The 12,597-nt window shown below is 35.4% G+C and overlaps 1 pseudogene; it reads left to right on the top strand.

Annotated features, from left to right (window-relative positions):
- Positions 1-12,597, top strand: part of LOC107555605 (neuroblastoma-amplified sequence-like) — a 197,259-nt pseudogene that overhangs the window by 172,328 nt on the left and 12,334 nt on the right.

Below are 12,597 nucleotides of genomic sequence, written 5' to 3'. Positions count from 1 at the left end.
CTTGTAACTTCTTCTTTAAGAGGCTCCTCTGTCCTCCACTCGTTACCTGTATTAATGGCATCTGTTTGAACTCGTTATCAGTATAAAAGACACCTGTCCACAACCTCAAACAGTCACACTCCAAACTCCACCATGGCCAAGACCAAAGAGCTGTCAAAGGACACCAGAAACAAAATTGTAGACCTGCACCAGGCTGGGAAGACTGAATCTGCAATAGGTAAGCAGCTTAGTGTGAAGGAACCTTAAGTGCGGCAGAAATTTTTTTGTAACCTTGGCCATATCTGTGCCTTGCCACAATTCTGTCTCTGGGCTCTTCAGGCAGTTCCTTTGACCTTATGATTCTCATTTGCTCTGACATGCACTGTGCGCTGTAAGGTCTTATATAGACAGGTGTGTGGCTTTCCTAATCAAGTCCAATCAGTATAATCAAACACAGCTGGACTCAAATGAAGGTGTAGAACCATCTCAAGGATGATCAGAAGAAATGGACAGCACCTGAGTTAAATATGAGTGTCACAGCAAAGGGTCTGAATACTTAGGACCATGTGATATTTCAGTTTTTCTTTTTTAATAAATCTGCAAAAATGTCAACAATTCTGTGTTTTTCTGTCAATATGGGGTGCTGTGTATATTAATGAGGGAAAAAAATTAACTTAAATGATTTTAGCAAATGGCTGCAATATAACAAAGAGTGAAAAATGTAAGGGGGTCTGAATACTTTCCGTACCCATGGAATATATATATATATAAAGATATAAATATTAATCTGTTTTCTCATTAGATGTCTTTGACTTGGAGTGCTATTAGACCATTAAGTGTGATTGTAGGTTTTATGAGGTAAATCGTTTTGTATTATATTACTGAATGAGTTTTTGAGGTTAAAGTCAAGGTTGCCAGAATGAGTGCTGATGATCGGAGAGCTGTTCTGTATTTGAATCAATAGACAGAAACAGAGAATATAAGCCGCCTGATTATGCATTGTGCCACATTTTCAAATAGCTTGAGGTTTTTTGTTTTCATGAAGTGTTTTGAATTAACATTCTTAGAGAAGAACAGTGTGTGTGTGTGTGTGTGTGTGTTAATGTGTCCATGTGTCCATGTGAGTTTGTGTGTGTTTGTCATTATGCTCTTTGGCATTTAAACAAAAGGTGAGTGCGATAAGGAGCCAAATGTAGAGAGGATAAGGAGTGCTTGACTATACATTCATTTATTCACAGAAGTTCACATGTGACTATGTGTGGCATTTGTGATCACACAGTGCACTGGGTGTGTGTATCATCACTTAAGATTCAGATGGCACATTTGCTGTCTCCTGAACACCTGTCTTGTCGCTCCTCATTCTGTCTTGCTTTAGTAAGTCCCAGAAAAGGCCATCCGAATGGAAATCAATTTAAATCGACACACCGCAGAGCTCTGGGTGGCAGCCTTTTCTTAGAGGATACATGACACTGGCCACACCATGATCCTTTTAAAGTATCTCTAATGTTTTTCCCATTAGAGCTCTACAGGTTTCATTCAGCAGAACCTTTGCTTGTAGAGCCTTTACTCACCTTTATGTCGTTTCAAATCTGTATGACTTTCTTTCTTCTGTGGAACATAAAAGATGATTTTTTTTGTTGTTGTTGTTGTTGTTCATAGAGTGGATGTCAATGGTCACTAGAACTGTTTGGTTGCCAACATTCTTTATACATCTTTGTTGTTGCACAGAAGAAAGAAAGCCGTACAGTTTCAAATCAAGAGTGATTGAATGATGAAAGAATTTTAATTTTTGTGTGAACAATTCCTTAAATTATTCTCCTAACATGAGTTAAAATTGAAGTTCTGGTGGTACTTTTAATTTATATTCATGTAGTCTCTGTAGACAGTAAAACAAATGAAAATGAAATACTATATGAGAATTTAGTGAACTCTCACAGTGACCAGTTAAATTCCAGAAAATGGAGGGAAAGCATAAAAGTGGTCTATATGTCTCATACGCTATAATCTTCTGAAGTCATATGATAGCTTTGTGTGATTTAAGTCAACTAAATCAAATATGCTAATTGAATAGATTGGATGTCACTAATACCAAACATAATTGGTTTTTGCATTTCTTGAAACCAAACACCACAATGCCAAACCACAGAGTACCTGTGATTTCAGAGCTGTAGCAGATCAACTTCAATTTCATTTTATGACTTTAGAAGACTTGGAATACAGTGCATGAGTTATATAGACCATTTTATGGCACCTTTTATGGTGCTTTTATAGTTAAAACCATTGTTTTATTCAGCAGAGAAGATCTAGGTGAAGATTCTTTAAAATTCACCTTTTGTTAAAATAGCAGCATATGGGTTTAAAAAAAACATGAGGGTGCGTTTGCATTTTTTAATGAACCTTTCCTTTAATGAAGTTTTCATAGCCAATCTATGTATCCTTTAACTGCTGTAATGAATGTAATTAAGTTTTCCCAGTTCCTCTTTGTCTCTGTACTTGTGGATTGTGTTATTATCTACAGTAAAACATTCTGTGTATGAAAGACCAACTTCAGTTATAAGAGGAATCAGTGTGTGTGCGATTGCATTTGATTATGATTGTGTGTTTATTTCAGTCGGCAGTGGAGTTTGTTAGAAAGCTTCTCTCATCTCTCGTAGAAGTCAGGAGATAAGCATATGCGCTGTTTTATAGCTGCACGTGTGTAATATGCCATGATAATTATGATTGGATTTCTTTTTCTTTATACAGAGCTTTCCTATTAAAAGTTTGACGGTGCCTCATGAACTTTCATGATTCTTATATCATGTCATTACATCCTTAGCACTGTAGACACATGCGTCTCTCTCTCTACACAGGTTGGAGACGGAGCAGAGCCCCTGGGTGGTTCTTACATCCGCCCTGCTTGCACACTCCTCAGGCCTTTCTCAAATCAACATCGGGTATGAGGTTCTGACTATGTGCCGCTCGCTCTACCCGACCAAACACAAACTTAACCCACAGGTAAGAGTGTGTGTGTCATCATCACTACACACTAACGGCACTGACAGCATGTTTAGAGTAAAAAAAAAGAATCCGCGAAGATGCTAAAAATGCTTCTACCTTTGTAATAGATCTCTGTGCTTTTCCTGTAACTTGTTACTGTGAGTGCAGCTCTGCTATGTTGATTATAGCGTGACATTCACATTTCACTTCCATTTATTCTAGTGCACTGGGTACATTTGCTCTCTGCTGTTGAATGCTGGGATTAGGCTACCCGCTCTGAAGTTGATGACAGAGAGGATGAGCATCTGCGCAAACTGACCCAGGATCAGATCAAAAACATCACTGATGTAAGTTTCATTTTGACTGCGTTTTCTCTCACAGGCTAAATCTGATGTCCCACGATGACTTTTTATTTTTTTATTCAGTTCAGCTGCTTCATGCATTTCCCTTGATTATGTGTTTTCTGGGAATCTAATCCATGACTTTGGCATTCCTAGTTCAATACTTTAACAATTGAGGTACAGGAACAAAGTTTTAATTATGGCTTGGTTGACAATATTGATGAATTTGAATCAATCTTCATTTTGAAGAACCAATACTGATTCTTAAATTCCAATGTCAGTCTTTTAGTCTATGATGTTTTCTGTTGATGTGTGAACAAAATGTTGCTTAACATTACTAGTAGCATGCCTGGCATTAAATGTTCATATTTCAACAAGGAATTTTAATAGAAACGTAGTTATCATTAAAAGGTTTGGTAACACTTTATTTTAGGGTCTCTTAACTAGTTGCTTATTAGCATGCATATTACTAGAATATTAGCCATTTATTAGTAGTAATTAAGCACATATTAATGCCTTATTCCACATGGCCTTAGTCTACATCCCTAATCCTACCCAATACCTAAACTTTACAACTACATTACTAACTATTAATAAGCAGCAAATTCGGTATTTATTGAGGGTAAAGTCGTAGTTAATAGTGAATGTGTTCCCTATTCTAAAGTGTTACCAAAAGTTTATTTAAAAAATGACTTAAATCTTTTTTGTACAAATCATTTTCTAATTTGAGTTTTGATTATTATATTTAGAAATAAATAGCAATTAAATTAGTTAATTTTAATAATTAATATTATGGTAATGTAACAAACTAAATGGGTTCCCTGTATAGTTTAGAGCATTAGTTGAGAGATTGTATTCCTTAAGAAAAACTGACATGTTCCAATGACAAGTGATACTGAATTGAATTGAAATCAAATTATTTTGAATCAAGAGCTTGTGCATCGAATTGAACTGGTATGTGAAATGTCAATACCCAGCCCTAGTTTTAAGGAGGCATTTATGCAGTGTTATTTTATATGATTTATAGACTATTATAGTGTGTATTAATATTTATTTTTAATTTTAGATTAATTTTTTAGTCATGTTATGTGCATTTTTTTGTATTTGTATTTAGCTTTTAATTTAATTTTACTTTTTGTTTTAGTTTGTTATTTAAGTATTGAAACTTAAACATATTTCAGTTATTTGGCAAGACAACATAATTTTAATTTTAATTTAAGTTTTTCATCTAATTTTTATATTTTTAATTTCAGCTTTATTATAATTAATGAGAACGATTTTAGTTTAAGTTAACAATAGCAACACTCCTGTGCTGATTGTTAGGGGTGGGACAATATATCGATATGGCGATATATCGTTGTCCTCCTTCATGCTATACGAGAATCGATATCAGGCGCCAAATATCGAGATTTTACTACAATACAATACTACAATTTACTACAATATATTACTACAATAAGGCGCGCTATGTAGATTTCCCTGCTCCCAGCTTCTAAAAAATGCGTGGAAATCACGACCGCGCCATTTCCACCTTCTTTCCAAAGCGCTCTGAGCAACCATTCTCTATGAAGATGGGGAAGCACGAGGAACCGAAGAATAAAACAGATTTCCAGCCACTGTATTAGCTCTACTGCGCTATATGTGTTTATGGAGATAAAAGGAGATGGAGATAAACTGCCCCGGAACAGCTATCAGTGTGGACTTTAGGCATCGATCACGTTTTTATTGCAGAGCGCATATTGAGTCCGTGAGTAGCCTAACCTCTCAGCTAACCGGACCGGATCGCAGGTGAATTTCCCTCACTCTATATGAGTGAGTGAGAGAGAGCGGCGCCGGCGCGTCCAGTTTTATGTCAACAAAACTGGATGCTCTCCCTCTCTCTCAGATATTACAAGTGTCCGTTAGGGAACTGACCGGCAGAAACATTTGCACCTATGGCATGGACGACGAAATAAAACCTCGTCAGAGCCATAGTGCGGCACAGAAGTGTGCAGTGTGTTTGCTTGCCGCACGTCTACATTTGAAATAACGAACCTGAGCGCGCTAAAGATGCGATGTGAATGGCTTTCCCCCCACCTGCATGTCATGTGCGTGGGGCTCTGTTTTTATAATGAGAGGAGAGGAAAGGTTGAGAAAGCACTCCAGGTAAATTTTGAAATGTACCAGGTTTATATATAGGCTATATATAAAGTTGATAAGCAGTTATATGTGTTGGTTTACAGACAAAGAAAAGTGTAAGCTTTTAGTAAGTCCAAGAATAAAATGATTAATTTCCTTAGCATGTTAAATTTGATTTACAGAACTTTTGTGCTGCTTTCTAAGAGTTTGGACTTGAATAAAGAGAGAAAACTTGCACTTAACCTTTTCACAGGTATTTTTTTTCATAGACAGTTATCGTGATGTATCATTATAGAATTGTCTAGCAATATATCGATTATCGCAGAATTGCTGTATCGCGATAGTATCGTATCGTGAGCCATGTATCGTGATTCATATCGTGAGGTACCCTGTGATTCCCAACCCTGCTGATTATAATAAGAACGGTAGCCACATTGTTCGCTTGCAGAGTAGAAGTTTAAAAATATTTAAAATTACATGTAATCTATAGATTAATCAGATTAAATTATAAAAGGTTTTAGTGAAGTTAACATGGTTGATAAAGTCATCGATTGGAGGGTCGTTTAAAGTCTAACCAGGCCATTTTATGGTCAAATCTAACGGTCAAGGGTGTATTCTTGTCAGCTAGCCACCACTGTCACTTGTAATGTGGATTCAATTAAACCTAAACTGACTGTTGACAGCAGAAGTGACTGTGAATCAGATATGTGCTATCAGAGCAAGCTTGCCTCTGAACGAAACCTCTATCTCTCACTGACTGCAGGTCAGATAAAAGCCAAGCCCTCACAGCACCATCACTTAATTTGTCCTCTCAGCTCTGCTAGAGGGCTAGATAAGCAATGGCTGTTGTGGGAATGGCTACACATTAAAAACACGTCGACTCTTCTCAGAGACCTTGAAAACATGATTTGATTCATTTGCATTAATCTACATGCTTTTAATCTAAAGCAGCTTACTCTACACTAACTTCTGCTGCAATTCCCTGGTATAAGCCAAGGGTTAAACGCCTTGCTCAGCTGCACAATTGTGGAAGTCTCAACAGGTCATGTGTTGACAATGGATCTGCATACTTTTAATTTCTTATTTTTTGCGGTAATTACGAGGAAAATCTGCAGAATTAAATATGGTAAAAGTGTTGGAAGTAGTGAACTCTTCAACTGGAAGCATTATCAAGTTTTTTACCTTTTGAAGGGGTGATATTGAGAAATCAAAATTTTCTTGATCTTTTGAAATAAGTTAAAAAAAAAATTATTCCCAGTGCATTTATTAAAAATAAGATGTAAAAAACAGTCTTTTTGAACTTGCTGCACATTTTTTAAAGTCAGTTAAATTAATAGATTATCATTTGACATTCCACATTTACATGTAGGCCAGTGTAAATATTCAGTAAACCTACTGTGAAGCAATTAGGACCAAGTAGGACAGTTATTAACACCAAACAATATTCATAAACACCTAATGATAATAGGAGTTACATGTGGGAAAGTCTGACAAAACTTGCACTTGCATATCCTTCCAAAGGATCCTACCGTTCAGAACGACTGACTGAAGTTTGTTTTTAACAAGGTCCCTTATCATAGCCTGATCATAGAATACAGCTTGAACTGCTACGCTACCACCACAGCTCACGCGATGCTGTTAGGGTTCACCTAAAAATTCATCATAGCCCAAAAACTGACTAGGGAACTGACTGGATGAGCTGCATCTCAGAAGGATCAATTAAAGCTCACATTCTCACTGACTCTAGATCAGATAAAGCCATGAAACTGAGACAAGCTCACTTAAAATGAGGGTAATCTCCTTCTCTCGGGGCAAGGGTGATGTGCTTTCATCTCCAAACCTGGCAGAGAGATGGAGGAAAGCCAGAAAGAAAGAAATTGGTGAATTTGGGTATGTTGTTGTGATTTGTTTTAAGGCAAGAAGATGCCTTGCAAGAAAAGACGTCGTGTGTGTGTGTGTGTGTGTGTGTGTGTGTGTGTGTGTGTGTGTGTGTGTGTGTGTGTGTTATTTGATCTAACTGTAGATGTTTGTAATAATTATTGTGCAATCTTTTTTTTTGCAAATGCCATGAAATGTGCATTTTTATGGTGCAGTGGTGTATTATGAACTCAAACATATGATGTAAACAGGTTTCAGCTCTCAGGTTTGACGTTATTGTAATATTATTTAGTTTTCACCCTTATGGTATGGATCGTCTTAAAATAATACATTAAAGTGAAGAATTTGGGATATATATTACTAGTACATAATATTTTAATATTCAATGACAAAAATATATTACCACAATATAATATTCAGGTTGTCTCGGCCCCAAAAAAACATTGATGTGAATGGAAAGACCAAGATTAAAGAACCCAAAGAAATATTTTAAGCATTTGTAAATTGTAAAAAACATTACCTATTATTTAAAATATTATTAAGACTAAAATGGTACCCCCAAGAGAAATAATTCAAACATTTGTAAATATCTGAAATATTACTTATGTAAAATTAATAATACTAAAGTGGACCTCTAAGATTTTTTTTTAATATTTGTAAAGAATTTAAATACGACTAATTATTTACATTTTAAAAATATTTTTAAAAATTAAGTATTTAAATAATTTTTATCATTCTATTTCTGTGCATTTGTTTATAAATCATTTAATTATATATTAATATTGTCAAGCTGAACAAATGTATATATCTTTTTTTAATTATCCAATTTTTGCTATACCGTTAATCGCATTTAGTTGTATGACAATGAATTCATCAAACAAAATGTGATTTGTGGTTTGTGTTTCTTGTTCTTCTCAGTAAGTGGTATCATGTTGTAATCTATCAGCACAATCTGACTTCAGTGGTAGAGGGAGTTTGCTTCACAAGGGCACTCCCCTCTGAACGCTCAAGACATTGATTTATTTAGTAACCATGCTCCAGCCTCCATACACACACACACACACACACACACCGTGTTCTCGTTTCCCCTTCTAAACTGTTGCTTACTGAAAGACTGACATTTTGCTGCATTCTCAGAAGAGCAGTTGCAGCTGTCATTGTTAGATTTTTTTTATTATTATCGTTGTTTTGCATAAATTCACTCCTCTGGCAAGCTTTAACCCTTTGCTGACGTTCAACCACTTTGACATCGCTGAATAATTCATTCCAGACAACATCTTCATTCTTTATGTATGTTTTTGAGTGAGGACTTCCAAACGGTGATGTCGAGCGGCAGCATGCGTCATCTTCACAAAAGTAATCAAGTATCATTCATCTTTGACTCCTTCTGCTCTGTCTTCTCCACACGTATTCGGTCACACCTCAGTTCCTCACCGATTATATTTGAATAGACTCATCAGTGTCATTCAATTGGCTTTCTGTACCGGGAGCAATTACATAGCGCTCGGCCCGTCTCTGTTTGTTATTGGGCGATCAGATGTGCATTGTTCCCGCTCATAATAAGCTTGTTTTTTTATAATGGACTAAAATGAATCATGTTGAATAAGCATGGCTTTTATTATGCTCTGTGATGAGGTTGTTTTTATGGAGATTACTTTGTTTAATTAAGAACAACAATCAAAAATAGAGGGGAAATTATGAAGTGATTATGTAGGTTATTGTGTGCTTTTATTATATATTTTTTCTGCAATTTTAAGTGGCCTGTTATTAATTTTGCTAGTCATGCGCTGCGTGTATCTATTTGTTTATGTGACAGCCTTGTCAGTCTTGCTGTTGAAATTATCTTGTAAAACATTTGTACAGGCGACGCTGTTTCACTGACAGAAAAGCTTCAATTAAGACAGTTTAAAGCAAATTGATCTAAGAATGTGTGTGGAATAAAACACTGGATGTCAGAATCTGTCGGACCGTGAAGATTTGACCCTAGAGATGTAAGGAGTCCACCATTAAGACAATCACTCCTTCATTTTCTTCTCTGCGGGAGTTCACTGGATCCATTGTGTGTATAGACCTGGTCTTTCCTTGAAATCACAGTTCAGGAAATGTGAATGAATGGGCCTGTAATGTGAAGAAAGAGAACATGAAAAAAAGGGACAGTAGTCGACAGTTCGGCTGAATGACTTTGGTATAGGCCATTTTTAAAAGGGTCATTCTATTTTCTTTCCATCTCCAGGCATGCCAGCATTCAGCAAAATCTCCCAGAAGCTATTTCGCTGGGAAATTGTTGGCACTTCAACACTTGCACCTTTATGCATCTTTAGTTCTCAGTCCATTACCTTTACTTTAGAACAATTCCTGACTTTAAAAAAAAATGTTTTTGTCATTATTGATTCAGGGAAATTCTGTCAACTCAGCACAGCACCTTTATAGTTTTCTTGTTTCTTATCATCGTCCTGTTTTTTCTTCGTTTCACATCTATTATTGTGGTGTCTTGTGTTATCTGTCTCTTCAGTGGTTGGCAAATTTTTCTGTCATTTACCAGATTTTACAAAAAAAATTTTTACTGATAAAATTATTATATAATTATTCAGCAAAAATGCAATAAAATGGTTTAAAGTGACAGTTAAATCATTTATAATGTTACAAAGGATTTCTATTTCAAATAAATGTTCTTTTGAACTTTCTATTCATTAAAGAATCCTGAAAAAATGTGCCATGGTTTCCAAAAAAAAAAAGAGAGCGAGAGAGAGAGAGAAAAAAAATGGATGGCTAGATTAATGGCTGCTAAAAATTCAGTTTTACAATATATTAAAATAAAAATTTATTTTAAATTCCAATTATATTTTCACAATATTTTTACTGCATTTTTTATCAAATAAATGCAGCATAAGGGGTTTATTTTAAACATTAAACACATAAAAATCTTACATTTGAACTTTTAAATGGTTTTATTCAGAAATTTTCCCACAGTGGTGATATATTAATAGGTATTAGAAGTAAATTGATAGCACTTTTGATTTTGATGTTAATGAATTAGGTATAATGACAAATAATACGTTTGCAGAATTGATTAATCTAGGTCTATCAAAAATTTAATTATCCTAGATTAATAAATGCTGTATTGATCGTTGTTAGTTTACAGAGAGCAGAATAAGGCGCAAAGAAGCTGCAACATGGTATGGTAGACCTAAAAAACCTTTTGCCACGTATGTTCTTGTTAGATTAATGTCACATTAAAACATCAAGCGTTACAGTATCTGATGGGTAAAAATAGCGTGTGACAGAAAATTGACAAAGCTGTCTGTCAAAGTAAAAGATTATTTGCAGCACAGCCTCTGAATCGATTTAAGATTAAACTGTCCCTAAACTGCAGGTGAACTCAGAATAAACTGTTGATCCCTTTACGTTTCAATCATATGGTCTCTTCATGAGTAAGAGATTCTTGGCCAAATACACTGCAGTGTGGACCAGACTTGTCAATGAGTTGTTGTGATTCTTTTCTACCTCCCTTCGGTTTTACCTTCTCTGATTTACATCTAATCAGATTGTTGCTGAACTCCAATATGCGGGTAATAGTTTGTGGTTATATATTTCTCATCCACCCCCTCCTGTACCGCTGTTGTCTGTAATAATAAAACCGCTTGGTGTTTTCACGAGGGCTGCTCTGAAACGGGTACTGCAGAGACCCAGCGGTGTTTTGGACCTGCTCCTCGTCCTACTCTGTCCTGATCCAAACCAGCTTTATGATTTAAATGATAAAAGAAAAGCCAAGCATGCATCATTTATGAGACAACAAACACCCTCCGTCATTCCAATTAAAGCTGCATTGCAACCAGCACAAAAGACAAAAAAACAAAACAAAATGCGACAAAATCAAACCCATACATTTTTAACGAGCTCTTTCCGCATTAGCAGATATTAGTGAACATTATGTGGATTTGTAAATAGGCTGTGTTAATGTGCTGTTTTATTTGTGTGAGAACAAAGTGTCCACACAGGGATAGAAAAAAACCTGAATCCCTTACCAGCAGTCCCCATAACAAAATAGCTTAATAAACAACTAAATAATGTCTTAATGAAAAGAGGCTAGGGTTAGAGGATAGAAAATATCATTAGCTCACTGTATAAAAAAACACTAGGTCAATAGAAGTGACTACTATGATAGAAAAACCAACATGTTTGTGTTTGTGTGAACATTTATGCTTTTAATCAGTTCATCTTCCACAGATACAGTGCCACTGACAAACATGCAACCAGACCTACAAACACACACACACACAGGAAAGACCACCCTAGAGAGTATGGGGCATTTTATTCTGGATCAATGGGTTTACCTTTATCTGGGATTTTATAAGATTATGGTCTGAAATATTTATGGCTGTGTGTGCTCATGTTTCTGACTTCCAGTGTGATCAAAGTCGCTTCATTAACCTCTCTGCTGGGGCCTTTAAAGGACATTTCCCCATAACAAAAATCAAGCCTTTTTATTTTCGTTTGTTGGCAGCAATTGATGTTTTGGACCACTGATCGTTGTGCGCAATATATTCAGCCTCAATCAAATTTTGTTTGTTCAGCTTGACAAGTTAATTTTTTGGCATTTTCGAAGGCAGAGGTAAATTTACTCACTCTCTCTTCTTTTCTGGTGCTGTATGTTCAATATAGTGATGTTGGTCCAAACCTGTTTAACCTCTGCAGAACACAAAAGAATCGTATTGTTTTGACCAGGGCTTGAATAAAAAAAAATAAAAATCCAATCGGTTCACTCCGAGCAATCGATATTTTAACGTTTCTATTCCTGCGTTCCTCTGTATTATTTTCGTTCCAAAATTGGTTTGCCTAGAAAAAATACCGGTTAATAACGTTATTTTTAAAACTTTTTCTTTAATAATAATAATAATAATAATAATAATAATAAGAAAGTACAGCTTTTTCTACTCAAAAAAGAAAAAAAAACAGGAAGGGATCTGGTAGCCTATCTTAACCCGCTGCCCTTAGTCACAGCCAATACAGCAACATATTTTCTAGATTTTGGCCAAATTATTGGCTACTAAACAAAAGGAAAAAAATCTGTTAACGCTTTAAAGACATTAAAGTACTTTTTAAGATTTTTAAACATGTTTGCTGCATTGTTAAAAAAAATGCTACTCGTATAAAATTGAATTTTTAAAGACAAAAAAAACATAAGTCGCGTAGGCTCACGTCACATTTTATTATTAGGCTACATTCAGAAATAATGTGCTAAAATGCCGGTAAAGCAAAATGTTTACAAACATTATAAACACCATAGATTATATACTGTATA

This window comes from Sinocyclocheilus grahami, unplaced genomic scaffold, assembly GCF_001515645.1.
Source record: "Sinocyclocheilus grahami isolate Dianchi unplaced genomic scaffold, SAMN03320097.WGS_v1.1 scaffold540.1, whole genome shotgun sequence".
NCBI classification, from domain to species: Eukaryota; Metazoa; Chordata; class Actinopteri; order Cypriniformes; family Cyprinidae; genus Sinocyclocheilus; species Sinocyclocheilus grahami.
Note: the sequence above shows the minus strand (reverse complement) of the source record. Positions and strands in the feature narration are given on the sequence as shown.